The 16928-nt window shown below is 45.8% G+C and overlaps 1 protein-coding gene across 3 annotated transcripts in view; it reads left to right on the top strand.

The window, feature by feature from the left end:
- Window positions 1-9178: 9178 nt before the first annotated feature.
- The window catches only part of SLC7A1 (solute carrier family 7 member 1), a 54143-nt gene continuing 46393 nt past the window's right edge, over window positions 9179-16928 (top strand). Inside the window, exons 1-2 of one of the 3 annotated variants that reach the window (XM_054214533.1) lie at window positions 9187-9289; window positions 14437-14541. The gene's annotated coding sequence lies outside the window, so the exon portion shown is untranslated. Of the gene's footprint in view, window positions 9290-14436; window positions 14542-16928 lie in introns of those variants that run through there. The other 2 variants (XM_054214541.1, XM_054214550.1) reach the window with 2 other exon arrangements.

Genomic DNA, 16928 nt, shown 5'->3' with positions numbered 1-16928 from the left:
CGTGAATAATGGAACACAAAGGCAGTGAGTTCACAAAAGGAGGCCATTTGGTCTATTTGATTAAAGCAAATAACTTTCTAGACAAGAGAAATGCAGCATATCTAATCTACTTAAACTGCAGTAAAGTTAATGATACAGTGCTATCTTGCAAACAAGCTGAACTGAAGAAAGGGTTCCTGTACTCCCTCGTACAGGAACAAGGAAGGTGAGAAGCGGTAAGGAACTAATGAGAGGGGAAATGACGCTGACTGTGTTGAAAGAGGACTTCTGACCTGGAGGAAAGTTACTAATGGAGTTCCTTCAGGATCCATCCTGGGATCAGTTTTATTTTGGTATTTCTTTTAATGGATTTAGCACCGAAAAATAGACTGAGTTGATAAAAATTGCTTTGATCAAAGTTGGGAGATACCACAACATGAACAGCTTGGACTTCCTGATGGGGATTCTTCAGTTCTATTGATTTGACTTTGTCCTGTGAAGAAAGGGACTTACTAGCTGGGAACAGTGCTTGCTATTTTTATTGCTATAGCACCAAAAGACTTAGCCACAGTTGTGTGGCATCATGGTCGATCGGAGGTGGAAATCAATCTGTAAATACTGAAGGGGATATGAGGACTTGCAAAGCCTTGTGCAGTACAGACCAGCAGATGCTGTTTGGTACAAGTTACAAAGAGAGACAGTGAAGGGCTGCAAAGAGAGAATCATGAGGTCAACACAACAGCCTAGGAAGAGGGATATTTCTGCAGAGTTTTGGTTGGGTATGAACAGGACATGCCAGAGTTTGTCAAGGAACAAGAAAAAGGTGTTACAACAACCAAGGAATGAGACGGGAAACTAAAACATGTGTCACCGGCTTCAGTCCCTCCCAGCCACAAGAAAAAAATTTCTCAATCACTGGAGTCATTTGATCCAGGAATGCAAAGAACACCCAGTCAACATCTTCCACCTTCACACCCACACACTGTAAACACTGGTGTATACCATAAACCACAAAGCACTCTTTTCCCCTCCTGCTAGTTTCCCAGATGAGAATTTGTCAGGGTATGACTGTAGATGAGGAGGCAAACCGTAACAGGAAGGACTTTCTGTTGTTTAAATAATTTCGTTCATCCTAAAACACAGTTTTGGCAAACTTAAAATTCTTCCTATGCATAATTTGGGATGAAATTGATTTGGCTCTTGACATGCTCAACATGACCTGGCAATGTGTGCTCGCAGCCCAGAAAGCCAACTGCATCCTGGGCTGCATCAAAAGAAGCACGGCCAGGAGGTTCAAGGAGGTGATTCTGCCCTCTACTATGCTCTGGTGAGACTCCACCTGGAGTACTGTGTTCAGCTCTGGAGCCCTCAGTACAGGAAAGACATGGACCTGTTGCAGCGGGCCCAGAGGAGGGCCACGAAGACGATCAGGAGGGTGGAGCACCTCTCCTATGAAGACAGGCTGAGAGAGTTGGGGTTGTTCAGCCTGGAGAAGAGAAGGCTCCAGGGAGACCTTATAGCAGCCTTCCAGTACCTAAACGGGGTCTACAAGAAGGATGGAGAGGGACTCTTTACCAGGAAAGGTAGTGATACGATGAGGGGTAACAGTTTTAAACTGAAAGAGGGTAGATTTAGATTAGCAAGAAAATCAGTAAAGAAATTCTTTACTGTGAGGGTGGTGAGACACTGGCACAGGTTACCCAGAGAAGTTGTGGATGCCCTGTTCCTGGAGCTGTTCAAAGCCAGGTTGGATGGGGCTTTGGGCAACCTGGTCTAGTGGGAGATATCCCTGCCCATGGCAGGGGGCTTGGAACTAGATGATCTTTAAGGTCTCTCTTCCAACCCAAATCATTTTATGATTCCATGATACACAGAAACAAAAAAAATATCTAGAATCTCCCTTCCACCTGTAATTCATTTGAGATACTGAAGACCCATAGATCTACCTGAGGGTGACTTGAACCAATATTTTGAATCTCAGGGCTGACCCTCACTGGAAAAATGCTTTATCTCTGAGGCTGAACTTTGGGATGCTTCTTGCCTGGCCCTACTATTCTTTACAAGGAAAAAAACCCAAACAAACAGACAGCTTTTGGCTCCCCTTGCATCTTAATGTTAAATAAATCATAGGAATTATATTTGCCCTTGTTTGCTTAAGATATTATAGGATTTAATTCTTCCATAACCCTGGGTAAGAGGTATTCCACTAACTAGGAGAAGGACAAAGGCCTGGCCAAGTAGAGTGGACAAATCACAGCATATAATTTGAGGTGGAAATTTAGATTGCAACCCATTCAATGGCTCTTCAGATGGTAAAATGAATGTTTTATCCACTTATCCATAAATCAAGACTCCGACATGTTCCCAGGAGAGGTTACATGGCCCTTCTCAGGTGTCTTTGTCTCCAGCATACAGAAGAGTGTGACAAGGCAAGTCCTGCAACAGACTGTGATGAGGGTCCTTCTCCTATGGGGCATGGCTTGTCAGGAATGAGCTGTACTTGGTGCAGGGGGAAAAATATCTGGTCCTGTCCTGCCAATGAGTGAGCTACGTACAGGCTCAGCTACAGAAGAATGGGGTCCAGGAGATGATCAGCTGGAGTTTCTTGCTGTGCATATGAGATGTGATGAATCTGCAAAGCATAACACGATTTACAGGATGTCAACAGTAAGACTGTGGTCAACTATGGTAAGACTATATAGTTGTATGGTTTGTAGGTCTTGAATACTTTATTTCTGAGGATTTATTTTTTACTGGTTTTAAATATGCAATTCAGATTTCTCTAAAAAACAAATCAAAATTCCCTGAAAATGAAAACTAAACCACCTGTTCCGCAACACATGGAAAGTCCATTTGAATCCAGCCTGTTCCTCAACTTTTTAATAAACTTACAAAGCCAAAAGGACAACAAATGTCACATACAGTGTGGTTTTCCCTAGAAAATTGTCTTAGCATTTCTCAGTATCCTCTGGCATGCCTGGATGTAGCCTTTTCCGTGCTTTGCCTGTGAGTGATATCATTTCACAGCTTGGAAAATGCTAAATGACTTTGCCAGAAACAATGATCTTTCAAGAGCAAAAAGTACAAAAGTCTTTTTCATCTCTGGCACTTTCAGAGAGTACAAACCACATGAATTATACTAATAATTTCCAATAAAATCATGGCCTGCTTCCCCCCAAATAAACACAAGATTCTGGAGGAAGTCCGCTACACCCATTAAGTCCTAATGGGAAAAATAAATAAAAAAAAAGGGGAGAAGATGAATGAGAAAAATAGCGTAAGCATATTAGCAGGTGAAAGAACAACTTTGTTAAGAATGGGACTAACCCAAAGCAGTAACAGGATGTTAGCTCTGGTTATTTTAAGAAAAGATTACAGAGAAAAGGGTGGGATTGAGGGTGTTGGCTTCAGATAAAAATCATCCATAAATGAGCACAAAAAGCCTTACATTACACCACCACCTCCCACAGCTTTGGCCAACTGCATTCCAAGGCGTCTCTTTAGATTTATACTAAATGATGAAAATGCACAGAGCACACTTCTTGCCATTTCACTGTTGTAAGTCTGGAGCGACTCCATTCTTGGCAGTCACATCTCTCCTTGTTTTCAGCATTGCAGGAACAAAATTTGGCCAAGAGGACTTTTAAATCCACCGTCTGATTCAAAGGTGACCTCTTGGCCCAGCTCTTGTTGCATCAGCTTTGTTTGATGCGCTTCCTTTGATTCCTGGGTCCCTGAACTACTGCTGAATTCATCAGTGCACAAGCAGAGAAAAAAGAAATGGAATAAATCAGAAAGGATGAAACATGAGAGCATTGCTCTGGCTAAGGCGAGAAAGAAGATCTTCCCACTGAAATAGAAATACATATTTGCAATTATCCTTCAATAATTTTATTTGCCAGAGGTTGTTATTGTAAGGCTGAATAACTTGGGATGGAGCAAGTCACTCTCACCACCAGGCAAGAGGAGGAAAAGAGACAGATAAACAGATCATCAGGATTCATTTGATTTATTCTGTATATTGCAATAAGGCGCATTTTAAAACTGCTTTAGAGACTTGCCTTACCTGTCCCTAGGATACATCAGTGAACGTGCTGTTAATTACAAATGTAAAGGTGACTAAAACATCTAGGTTGAGCATCACTTTTCTCAAACACAACATACGTCCCCAGATGGGACTGGGGTGGAATTCCACCCTCCAACCCATGGACTCTGCTGGTGGGCTGCAATGTTGCTTCTCTGCAACCAACATTGTGGAGCCCTCAGGACAGAGACTTCTACCATAGGTGGCAAATACTTACCTTATGCTGACTGAGAGTCACCTAGCAGGACTGCTGCCAGAGTGTATCAAGAAATGCATTTCTGAGAGAGCATCTTCCAGCTCCCAGTAAGATTCAAATGCTGTGGGAACTGGGAGGGACAACCTCACCCAGAGTAAAGATACCACCAGCATTTTGGCTCTTTGAAAGGCAGCATCTCTTTGTTCCAATGCTTTCTTCTGACACTTAGCTCCAATTTGGAAGAAGGAAAATTCAACCTGGCACACTGATCTGACACACAACCAAGAGCTCTGTTTCAGCCCCTGAACATGGGAAACGGGTGCAGCTTCCAGACCCTCCCCTCTTGCTCTGATGTTTCACCTCCAGGAAACACTTTGCACTCAACTTTGGAGGTTGCGGTGCCTTCTACTGGAGAGCAGGACCTAGCTTCTTGCTGTGACACCATGCGGTTGGCTGGTTTGTGTGTGCCCATGGAAGGGAAAAGTATTTAGCCGTTGCTGTAGCCATGAGGGTTTCCCACCCACGTGATGCTGAGAGCCCAGACTGAGGTGGTGCCTGGCATTTGTGAAGCCAAAGCTTTTGAAAAGCTCATCCGCCTCTGCATTCTTTCTGTTTTCCATGGTACACATCCTCTTACACCTTCACATTTGGCTAGATAAATTCTGCAGGGAACGTCCAACTGCTTAGTCACAGGAGGTCTGCCCACCCCGTTGCCTTTTCTATTGTGCTGTTGTGGTAGACAAGACAGTATTCATCTTTCACTGAATTTCACATGTCTAGGCCACATCTGTGCTCTTTAGTTAAACAGGACTAGGGCCATATTGACTGCTTTTATATTAGACTACCAAGTTTCCCCAAGGCAGACGATGCTTATGGAACAGAATGTTTAATGCTTACACTATTAAATCCTCTTACCGTCCAAACCAGGGTGGTCGTATGTAAACAAGGAATGGCCACAGGTTTGTGCTAACAGCTCTTGTGTCTAAGGATTATTTGGGATACTGTTAGTTGGTGTGGATGAAAACCGTGCCGTAGGCCTTTAAAAATAATTATCCAAAGGGTGATTAAGTTCCATGAATATTCCTGAGCTTTATTTAACTTACAAGTATAGACAGAGTCAATGTCACACTGTTTGTTTGGTCTCTGGCACAGTTTTGGCACTGTCTTGAACAATGCATAGGCATGCTTTGGAGGACGGTATGGGCCATGGACTGTTCTCAGTAGGTGGCTGGCATGCGGCAAGGTCTTTCTAGATTATGATTCATCTGGTGCACTTTAGGCATCTTCCTCAGAATGAGGAAGGTTCAGGGAGGGCACTGAGGCTGATCAAAAGCCTGAAATGGTTTCCATAGTAAGGATGACTAAGTTGGCTGGGACTTCTCAGACTAGAAAGGAAGATCTTCTAAAATATATATTTGATAAACACATATAAAAGCCTGTAAAACACAGAGATGGAAGTAGGGATCAATTGTTTGCTGTCTTCTCCAGTGCAAGAAAAAGAAAGCGAGTTAAGTAGCACGTTCAAAAGAAACAAAATGGTGTAGTATTTGAAGCTACATGTAGTAAAGCAGTGGAATTTCGAGTCACGGGATGCTGTAAATGCTAACATTTTGCACAAGATCAGGGGAATCTGGAGAAGTTAATGGAAAATGAAGGGCACCAACGGCTACTACATAGAAGGATACCATTTCTGTCTCAGTTGCAAAGAGAGTGTTCTAAGGAACTGTATTCATATGTTTGCTTTATCGTAGTTTCCCCACAGATCTGCTTGGACTGTTCTGAGAACAGCACATTGGTCTAGATGGACTATTGGTGTGGTCCAGGCCACCATTCTTAAGATTTATGAGTTGTGCTCCACAAATACTTGCTTTTGTGCATTGATTATAAGAGAGGCTATTATGATGTGCTCATGTGGAGATATCTGTACCATAGATGCCCAAGGTTAGGGGAGATGGATCTCTTATAGCTATGACTGCCACTGTATCCAGATATCCCTCAGGGTTTTTAATCTGCACACAGACTACATACAGCCTGACCAGGAGACATGACCAGTCTGTGCCACGTCTGCAGCCTGTCCTTTGGGTGGAACATTTACCCACCTGGATGATCACAGCAACAAGAGCCAGGATAGCAGAGAACACAGGGAATAATGACATTCCTGGGTTCCACAGATTAAAATGAACTAGGATGGGCTGACCAGCTGCTTAATAAAAAATCAATAGCTGATTAAGGTGCAACAAATTATTTTTAAATACAGAATTTCTTAATTCTAGCAAAAAGAAGAAAAATCCCAGAACAATCGTTTGGTTGGTTTTTTGCCTGTTAATATGTACCTGGTGTTCTTGGGTACCTCAGCTTGGCATAAAAGAGGTTTTCTTTTTCCTGAACAATTTTAGGAGCCATAATCTCAGACCACCACTGCCCTTATGTATGCAACCACACCTATTAATAAGCTCAGGAGATGAACCAGGGCTCTATGACAGTGACAGGCAGAAGCAGACTGCAACATGACAGATACAGCTGTCATCTCACGTGGAGCAGCTGTTGAAGAAACACATCAGCAAAACATTGTTCGAAGGCTTTCTGTGAATGCTTACCCCAAAATGTCCTCCAGACTTCCCCAGCCTTTCCAGTGGGTAATCATTAATGAGCATGGTGCGGTCGTAATTGACAAACAATTTCTTTATTGTTTATGCCTTTGCCTGCTTATTCACTGAAGGACTGCTCTACTCTTCTGCCTTTGCTCTGGAAAAGAAAAACAATTCCTTCAGCTTTTCATTAATGTGTGTGTTTCTTAGCCTTTTTTTCAAGATTCCCCCAAGTAAGTGTATTTCTTTACGGTTAAATGTCAAAATAAGCACAGTACTGCAGCTGAGGTTTCAGCACTATTGATTACAGCTTCATAATTACTTTCAACATCCTACATACGTTTCCATTAAGATGCTCTGCAAGAAAGATACAGTTGTTTGGGGGTTTGTGTGGGTTTGGTTTTTTTTCATTAGTACCATGCAGTAGTCTCACACAACTTTTGGGATCCACTGTAATGTCCAGATATTTTTCTAACTAGCTGCTCAGCCAGCTGTTCCCCACACTTACTTGGTTTTCTTTCCTAAACTGTCACTCTCCTTCTTTCTAGAATTCCACTTTATTTTGGACAGTTTCTTCAAGATCCATGGTCATATGCTGTTCCATCCTGCAGCACACTTGTAGCTTTTCCCATCGTGGTCTTACCATGGACCTTATGAATGGTAACAGAAACAGGATTTAACCAAGCCCTGCACAGACCCCATGCTGTTCCCCTTCCAACATCCACAGCTTTTCTTGGCCGTTTGCCCCCGTTTTGGGGACGGCCATGGCAATTTCATCCACAGCTGGGGGCATGGTGCTTCGTGGGAGGCAATGTCAAAAGCCTAATCCAAGTTCACCAGTGCCCACCTTTATCTACTGAATGGAATTATAGAATGGTTTGGGTTGGAAGGGACCTTAAAGATCATCTAGTTCCAAACCCGATTCCGTAGGCAGGTTCACCTTCCACTAGACCAGGCTGCTCAAAGCCCCATCCAGCCTGGCCTTGAACACCTCCAGGGATGGGGCATCCACAGCTTCTCTGGACAACTTGTTCCAGTGTCTCACCACCCTCACAGTAAAGAATTTCTTCCTAATATCCAATCTAAATCACCCCTCTTTCAGTTTAAAACTATTACCCCTTGTCCTATTGCTTCACTCCCTGATAAAGAGTCCCTCCCCATCCTTCCTGTAGGCCCCCTTTAGGTACTGGAAAGCTGCTATAAGGTCTCCCTGGAGCCTTCTCTTCTCCAGGCTGAAAAACCCCAACTCCTTCAGCCTGTCCTCACAGGAGGGGTGCTCCAGCCCTCTGATCATCTTCGTGGCATCCATTTCATCCCAGCATCACTCGGTCAGCCATGTTCTGCGGAAGTTCATCAGCTGGCAGAGCATGGTGGGCAATATGACTGAAGGGATGGTTCTGTCCAGTCCAGCCCCTCAGTCCTCATTCCCATGGAGTCTGCGAGGAAAAAATAAATAGGTTTTCCATCCAAGCTGAACTAATGACATGAAGTGCTTGCCTATAACCTGTCTTTGAGGAACAAGCCCCTTCTTGTTCCATGGAGGTGACCTCCTCCCTGTCATAGAATCATAGAATGCCCACGTTGGAAAGGACCTTTCAGATCATCAAGTCCAACCATTAACCTAGCACTAACAAAAACCATCACTAAACCATATCTCTAAGCACTACGTCTACCTGTCTTTTAAATACCTCCAGGGATGGTGCCTCAACCACTTCCCTGGGCAGCCTGTTCCAATGCTTAATAATCCTTTCAGTGTAAAAATTTTTCCTAATATCCAATCTAAACCTCCCCTGGTGCAACTTGAGGCCATTTCCTCTTGTCCTATTGCCTGTTACTTGGGAGAAGAGACCGACACCCCCTGGTTACCCCCTCCTTTCAGGTAGTTGCAGAGAGCGATAAGGTCTCCCCTCAGCCTCCTTTTCTCCAGGCTGAACAACCCCAGCTCCCTCAGCCGCTCCTCATAAGACATGTTCTCCAGACCCCTCACCAGCTTCGGTTCTCTGGACCCGCTCCGGCACCTCAATGTCTTTTTTGTGGTGAGGGGCCCAAAACTGGACACAGTACTGGAGGTGGGGCCTCACCAGTGCCGAGTACAGGGGGACGATCGCTTCCCCAGTCCTGCTCACCTCACTGCTCCCGATACAGGCCAGGATGCTGTTGGCCGCCTTGGCCATCCCCGCGGTTCTCTCGTGATGCGCTTTCCCCCGGGGGCTGCCGGCCTCCCCCAGGCCCGGCCTCCCCGCGTCACCCCCGGCCTTACCTACGGCCCATCCCGGCCACCGGAAGGGCATCGCCCGCCGCCCGCCTCCCCATTCATCGAGGGGCGGAGGCGGGGCCCGGCGGGCCGCGCCGGAGGTGTAAAGCGGCGGCGGGGGAGCGGCGGGGCTGCCTCGCCTCGCCCCTGAGCCCGCCGGCGCTGGGCTGCCCCTCGGCGGGGCGCGGGTGAGTGCGGGGCGGCGGCCGGGAGCGGGAGCGGGGCCGGGCGGGAGGCGGCGGCGGCCGCTGCGGCCCTGCGCGGGGCGTCCATTTTTGTATGCGGCGGGCTGCCGGGGCTGGATCGTCTCCCCTCCCGCCAAAACAGCCGCCTCCCTCCATTTTCTCTCCGTGGCTTCCTTGCGGCCGCCGTCCCCGGCAGGTCCTTCCCGGAGTGCTGCCGGGAGCCTTCCCCCGCCACCTCCCCGCGCTGGCGGGGCCGTCTCCAGCCCCTTTGCTGAAGGAGGGATCCCCCAAAACGCCGGGGCCGCCCGGCGGGAAGGGCCTTGGTTGGGTGCAGGGATGGGGCCTGCCGTCATCGGCGGCCGCAGCCCGTGTCCCTGAGCCGGCCGAGGTGGGCATCGCCGCCTCTAGCCACGCTTTCCCACTCCCAGGGCAAGCGACAAGCCAGGGCACAGATGGGAAACTCACCCAGGTGTGTGTGTGTGTTCCCCAGTTAATGGGTTCCGTGCTTATTTTTGCTTGGCGACACGAGCAGTGCCGTGGAGAGAGTGCCTTGCCGGGAGGTGAAGGCCCAGGTGTCAAGGACAAACCCTGGGCTGCTTCCCGGGCAGTCTTTTCGTGTCTGAGATAATTCCCAAGCGACTGTCCTGCTGTGCCTGGCTTTTTCCCTCAAACTGCAAAGGAGGCTGAAAATTTAACGAAAATGGCAGGTATTGCTTGTAGTGCCCATGTCAGCCCTGTACCCTGCTGGTTGCTGCTGTTCCTGAACCTGTTCTGAGGCTGGGGGACTTGTTTACATGTTGTTTGTCAGCATTTCGCAGGCAGCTGGCCTGACTAGCAGATGGATTTCTTCTTTTTTGCATATGTATGTGTGAATGTTTGTGGCTGATAGGGCTGGGGGGGGAAACACTGGAAAACCTTAAGATGGATTTTATGAAGTTGGACAGAAAGATTGGTACTATGTACAGAAATGCTATTTAGTTGTGTTGTCAGCTGCTAGAAGACGTAGTTTTGGAGCAGGGTGTTGTCGTTGCAGGTGCTGTTGCAGCTCTAAAGAGTTCACGGGCTGCAGATCAGGGCAGAAGAGCTGAGGTGGTCATGGCACTGCAGTTTTATGAGTTAACTATCTCTTAGCTGAGTGGTTGTTTTGCCACCTGCCTGTGGCACGTGTGGTCATTTACAACTGTTAACTTCGGGCTTTATCAGCAACCTTGTGGTGATGTCCAACATCAGGTGAACCAGTGGACACCCTGCTTCCCTCTGCCCACCGCTGTGGGCTCCTCTAAGCCGTGGGGGCAAGTGGGGAAGACATGGTCATGCGTGTAGGTGTCGCATGGGACCCTCTGCAGTGGGACAGCTCTGCCTCTTGAAGCTCTTAGCTCAGTGATGCTTGGCTGTCTGCTGCCTCCAAGTTAGAGGCAAATACAATGAATGCTTGGAGAGAACAGGCAGCAGCTTGTATTTCTGGTCAGGTGCTCTGTGGACTTTTGTTGCCTTCAGCAGTCAACTGAAATGTCTTTTAGATGGGATTTCCATATAATGGAAAAGAGGAGGGACTCTGTAATTGCACAGGCTGCATAGCTGTAAGTGTCAGCCCTGGCACAAAGAAGGAGCAAGCTCGTTGATTGCCACAGCTCTTGAAAGTTACTTTGCTTTCAAGTATTTTCAGTATTTTGCATTTGAGCACCCTGAAGGGGCACCTTAACTGTGCTCCACCGCATGCATGCTTTAGGTAGTCAGACTGGCTTTGAAATAAACCCGTTTCCTGAGCAGGAGGACTACCGGATGCTTTATGCTGTTTTCCTGGGATATGTAGAGTTTTGAGCCTTGCTGCTCGTAGGCTTCAGCTTATCAGTGAGGAGACGTGTTCAGAAGGCACTCCTTGTTTTGGGTGGGCTGTAACGGAAACCTGAGGCCAGCTAGGCTTCTAATTCAAGCAGCTCAGTTGTGAGTGTGGGTGAGATGTGTGATTGCACATACGCGATACACTCTTCACTCCACGTGGAGAGAGATTTGCTATACAGAAGGAATTAACTTGGACAAAAGAGGGAACGTGAAACTCTTTCTCTAATCTAACCAGCTGTCAGAGTAACCAGCTCTCAGCTGCATTTTTGTTGACATCTTTGAAATTCCCTCTTTTTTTTTTTTCCCTTTTTTTTTCTTTTTAACTTTTTCTTTTTCCTGTGCAGCATACTGCCAGATTTCAGGTAAGGTTCATCCCTGTACTGTGTTGTGGCTGAGCTCTGTGTCTCTGTTTTAGGTGATGTGACATGTGAGCGAGGGTTGATGTGTGCCAGTCTAGCTGGCGTTGAGCGCAGCTGATGGGCTGATTTGTGCAAGAGGGAGGGTAAAAAGGTGTGGTGGTCATTGCTTAGTGTCCGATGTGAAAGAAGACAGGGAGAAATATGGTTTGGGTGAAGGAGGGCAGGGATCTTGTTGCAATTACTGCCGCTACTACCATGACAGGTTAATGAGACTTCAGCAGCCTTTCAGAAATGTCACTTCCAGTTGTATCCCAGCTTTCAGAGTGTAGAAAATAATATGGTGCTTTTGCTTCTCTTCTCTTGGCCTGTATCAACAATGTCAGAAGTTCAACCCCAAGCAGTGTGTGGCAGGAGGAAGAGAGGGTGATTTACTTTGGCTGCAGATGTGGCCGGTGGATGCTGACTTCGTCCTTGTGAGGTTTATTTGCTGAGCCACGGTGGTGCCAAAGGGCAGATGGGGATGTGGCAGAGCCCCTTTGCTGCTCCTGAAGGGTGAGCTAAGAAGTCCTGTTGACTTAACCAAATATTTGGAGAAACTAGTGGCATTACCCAGCAGAACCATGAGGCTAAGGTGTTATGGAGAAGTAGTTCAGCGGTTCTGGGCAGAGTTGGTTGGGGTCAGCTCCAGTCAATACCTACTCAGAGTTAGTAACCCAAGGTGAATCTTCCCTTGTGTTTGGCAGTATCCTAGGGTTTTTTCCGTTACCTGCTATGTTCTCATCCTTCATTATTCTAGGGCCAAAACCCTCGCAAATCTGTTATGTGCTGAATGGTGTTGAAGGTGGCGTTCATCTGGCCAAATGTAGTCATCTACACCCAAGGTAGTCAGCCCCAGCTCCCGTTACGGTCAGCAAGGGAGAGGGTGGACATTCCTGGGTTGTGATTCATCTCAGCCCAGTAAGCTGAAGCAGATGAGTTGTGAGATGAAAGCTGCTTTCCACTGACTATAAAAGGAGGCATTGGGAGATTAGCTTGGATGTAAAAGTCTGCACTGTAAATGTCTTAAGTGTTTATCTCAATGAACTTGTGAGGTTCTTTGGTTCTTCAGTGACTTTGGGAAGAGTCGTGGCTGTTTGCGCTACGGCTGGGTTTGTTCTGGTATTTGAGCACTCCTTCCTTAGTGCTGTTGTTGCAATGTCACTGGCTACTTAAACCTACCAAAAAAAAAAAAAGGAAGAAAAAAGAAAGAAAAAGGCATAGCTGAATCTGTTGGTCAAACAAAACCTGGGGGCTATCACCTGCCTATGATAGGACCACTGGTTGCAGCATTCCTGATCGCTGCCTGTGGTTCGTGAGCGGTTTGGGGGCGTCAGGGATCAGGAGCTGGGGCTCCCACCTTCCCCCTGTGGTTTGTAGAGACTGCCCACTCACCCTGGCAGCACTGGCCAGAGCTGCCTTCCCTCAGTGGTGGGTCAGCAGCTGGTGCCCTTGCCAGGGTCGCTAACTCTGCTGGAGACCACCAAGGTGGTGGGTCATAAATTCTGTGGATGGTATTTGGTACAGAAGTGCCTTATTTCAGAGTTTCCAAAATGAAATACTGTGAGATTTTTCGTTCCAAGTACATTTTTGAGTTTCTGGGTTTTTTACTCAAGTGAAAACCAGTTCAGAAAACTTTATTTTCGTAGAGGTGCAGTTTTTGTGTGTTCAGGAGTTGCAGTAACTGCTATAGGAAAAAATGCGCTACTAGATTTTCACCAAGGAGGGTTCCTTATGAAATTTTCCTGTTAATCTAACCAGTGCCTGCGATGCTGTGTCTTGACCTCTTTTCTGAGAAATCCGTGTGATTGCTATATTTACTAAAATACCAAATTCATTACTATCTACTTAATTATAGTATTTAGCTTCATATTTTCTTACACCTCTTTCTCCTGCCTTTTTCTGAGATGAGGAATAACTCTTGGGTTCCCTTTTACCAGTCTTCCAGACAAATATCCCAGCTGTCTCTTCTGAGCTGTACGGATTTCGCAATTCACTCTTACCTCACTATTTTCCGCATCCGTGTTATTTGTTTGTATCTTTCCTTGTAGGTCTTATTTGCTCATTTAATTTTTAAATTACAAGGATGAGGATTTTACTTAGTAACCTCTTTTTGAGGACTTGCAATTAATTACTGCCCTTATTTACTGAGCGAACTATGCTTTTCTTGAAACTTAGTGGTTATTTGACAGTCATACGCTTCTGAAAGTTTATTACAAGCTACTCAGGAGTTCTTAAAAAAAAAATAAAAATTGAACAATGAGCTTTTTATTTAACTAGGGTTTGTCCCTGGTAGTGATTCAGGCAGATGGTTAAAATCCCCTGTACCAGATCATTTATTTATTCCTGGAAGCTGTTCTGTCAAATGAGAAGGTGTTCTCAAAATAAATAGCTGTGTGTGCCATGACCCATATTATTCCTGGCTGTGTGTGAGCCTGCCTGTCTTACATTGCCAGGTATTTTAATATAGGTGAGAAAAACTGAGTTGTAGGGTGGATGCACATCATCTCTGGCTGCAGTTGTGCCTACTGAGAAGTTTGCTGCTGGCAGCTGCTCGCTGGCATCCCAGCGGCAGAGGCAATTGCTGCTTCAGTTTTCTGGCTGATGTGCTTGAGACAGCTCTCCTCTGACTTGTTTCAGTTCAAAAGAGGCTGGGTGGCACAGGCTGCTGCAGTGGTAGGTCTTTGCTAATTTGAGTTAGCAGCTAGGTTACATCTTCAAAGTTTCAGCTAGCAAAGTAAATACTATGGCGTGTCTCCAGAAAATATTTGCTAACTCCAGTTAGCAGTGTTTGAGTGAAGTGATCCAGGATGCTGCACAGATAGCTCAGTGCACAGAGCAGAGAGGATGGTGGTGTCAGGGAGGCAGAAGGCAGTGGTAGTACTAAGCATCTGGTGACATTTACCTCTGCAGCCGGTGTACTTGGAGCTATAAGAAAACCAGTGTGTATGCTGATACGGTGCTGCTCTGCGTGTCTGCAGTGGATCACGTCGGTTCAGTGGTTTGATTAAACCAAAGGTGAGTTTGCTTTGGCTGTGGGGTGTTTGTGGGGTGTGGTTTAGTGCCATTTTCCATTGCTATAAAAGCAATACCATGCCAAATCGCCTCTTAATGTTAAGAGTAAAGCATGCTGATATCAGGGCTTGGGAGAACTTGCTTCCAAAGGATCCACGTGCCCAGACTGCCTCTGTAGTGGGGCTAGGAGGTGGTGTAACTCTGTGGATAGCAGGGGAACAGAAGGCTCTCCTGTGAAATCTGGAGTCAGTAAGCAAAACCAATTCTGCAAAATAAGAAAGGAGGGGGAAAAAATATACAAGCTATAAACAATAACAAAATCAGACCACTGGTAATGCTGGTAGTGGTTTCATTTGGGAATGCTGATGTGGGAGGTTTATTCGTATGTATATGTGGCAGGAGTAAACTTACTGTGCAAGAAATTACTGTGATTTGGTAAATTAACTGTTTCCCTAAGCTGAAGAAGAGCTTACCTTCATCGGGTGAAAGATTCTTAAAATAAACTTGTTGGAAAAACTGTTGTTGAATTTGTAGAACTAGGTTATTTTGTTGAGGTGACTCTTATAAAGCAGTTTCAGCTAGGAAAGTAAATAATGTGGTGTATCTTTAGAAAATATTCCAGAGGGGATTAGTTGGCTTGGGTAACCAGAATATAGTCTTTCATCTGTAGGCTCCTGATTAAACTGCACTCGGGGTTGCACACTACCTGACAGATGTTTGATGACCCAAGTGAGATAATTCCCAAGCAAAGGATGCTGCTGCATGCTGTGCCATTTGTTTTTTTTTCCTTCCAAAAAGTTCACAAAACAGGGTGACCTGTAACATATGTGTTGCGAAGATTTTTATTCTTTGTGCTTTGCAGTGACAGCCTGTGCATCAGACTGGTTTGTGTGCTTATAGCTTCTGAACACTGAGAGCAGGCCATTAAGAAAAATACAGCAAAACCAACCCCTCCTCTTTCTTGCTTTGCTTGGAGCAGCAGCCAAAGGTTTTTTTTGAAAGTTATTTGCAATAAGAATCATGTAGCTATTAAGAGATATTGACAATGAATGTCTAATAATTGTCACTGTAGGAAAAAAGTCATGTAGTTGAGGATCTGACTAATTTGTCAGTGCCGTTTTAGCAACCCATTGAATAAAGGCATGTGGATGCTGTATAGAAAGGAAGTGATCAAAACAGGTGTTTAAAAGGCTGTCTTCTAATCACTACCTGAACGTGGCTGATAAAGGTTTGAAGCGCAAAAGTGCCATACCACTGCATATCCACCCATGCTGACCACAGGTACTTTAGGCAAGACCTTTCTGGCTGTGCAAGCTGCTGGAAGAAAGGAGCAAAATGTTCTGGCACACCGAGCAAGAAGAAAGTGCAACACCCAAAAGCCGTCAGCTGAATGATGGATTAGGGTGGAGGTGCCACATCTTGGAGCAGAAGAACAATAGGTGTTTGTTGCGATTTTTGGAAATAAGAATTTCTGTGAGATTGAAGTGGGAATTTGGCCTTTAGCATCTTTTCAATTCAGGAAAGGTACCAACACAAGCAGTAGAATGAAATGCATAACAGTTAAGTAATTGGAGAAGAGCAGAAGCAAAACACTTATGCTTTGCTCTGAAGGTGCTGGGATCAGTGCTCGGTCCTGAAACCCAAAGGTTTGTCTAGAAAACTCTCTTATTTTTGAGGAATGCAAGTGTTAGGAGGAGCCACTGTCCTTGTGAGGGAAGTGGACTTCTGAGTTGCTAAAGCCCCAAAGATCGTTCAGAGACTTCTACATCTTTTTATTAACTGCCCACAGAAAGACAGGTCAAACTCCATTGAGGTATTTTTTTCTTCTGCTGGTGCTAGGTTCAGTCTGCTCTCTGTCTTGAGGAGCAGTCTGAGTTCCTGGTGGGGTTTTCGTAGCTGTCTGCTAGAGCCCTGCATTAGCTAAGGAAGTCAGGCATCTCTGGAGGGTTATTCCTCCCATCTCTCCTCTGAGGGGACAAATTTATAGTTGGAGGTGCCTGTTTCTGCCTGCTGGTTACAGAGAGGTGCAAGATACCCTAAGCCCAAACATCTGTTTTGGAGTTGGCTAAAGCTAGTTGACAAGAATCCTACCCCTCATAACCTGGTCAGCATGTGAAGAAACACAAGAATGTCCTTCAAGGAATCTTGTGTAAGTGATGAAGCCACTTACATTTGTTGTGCTTTGGCTGCTCCAGATAAACCATCACAGATGTTAGAGTACTTTGAACCTGCTTTTTCCTTCAAAGGAAATACCTGGAGAGCAGAACAGCGTGGTGCAGGGCACCATCAAAAGCATAACAGCAGCTCTTTGCTTTTCATGCTGCTGTTCAGACCCTTGGGGGAAAGTGCTAATTGTCACTTGTTTCATAGTTATTTTGCTTTAAAATCAC

The sequence above is a fragment of the Rissa tridactyla genome, chromosome 1 (assembly GCF_028500815.1).
Source record: "Rissa tridactyla isolate bRisTri1 chromosome 1, bRisTri1.patW.cur.20221130, whole genome shotgun sequence".
In the NCBI taxonomy this organism is placed as follows: domain Eukaryota; kingdom Metazoa; phylum Chordata; class Aves; order Charadriiformes; family Laridae; genus Rissa; species Rissa tridactyla.
This window is presented reverse-complemented; position numbering and strand designations above follow the sequence as displayed.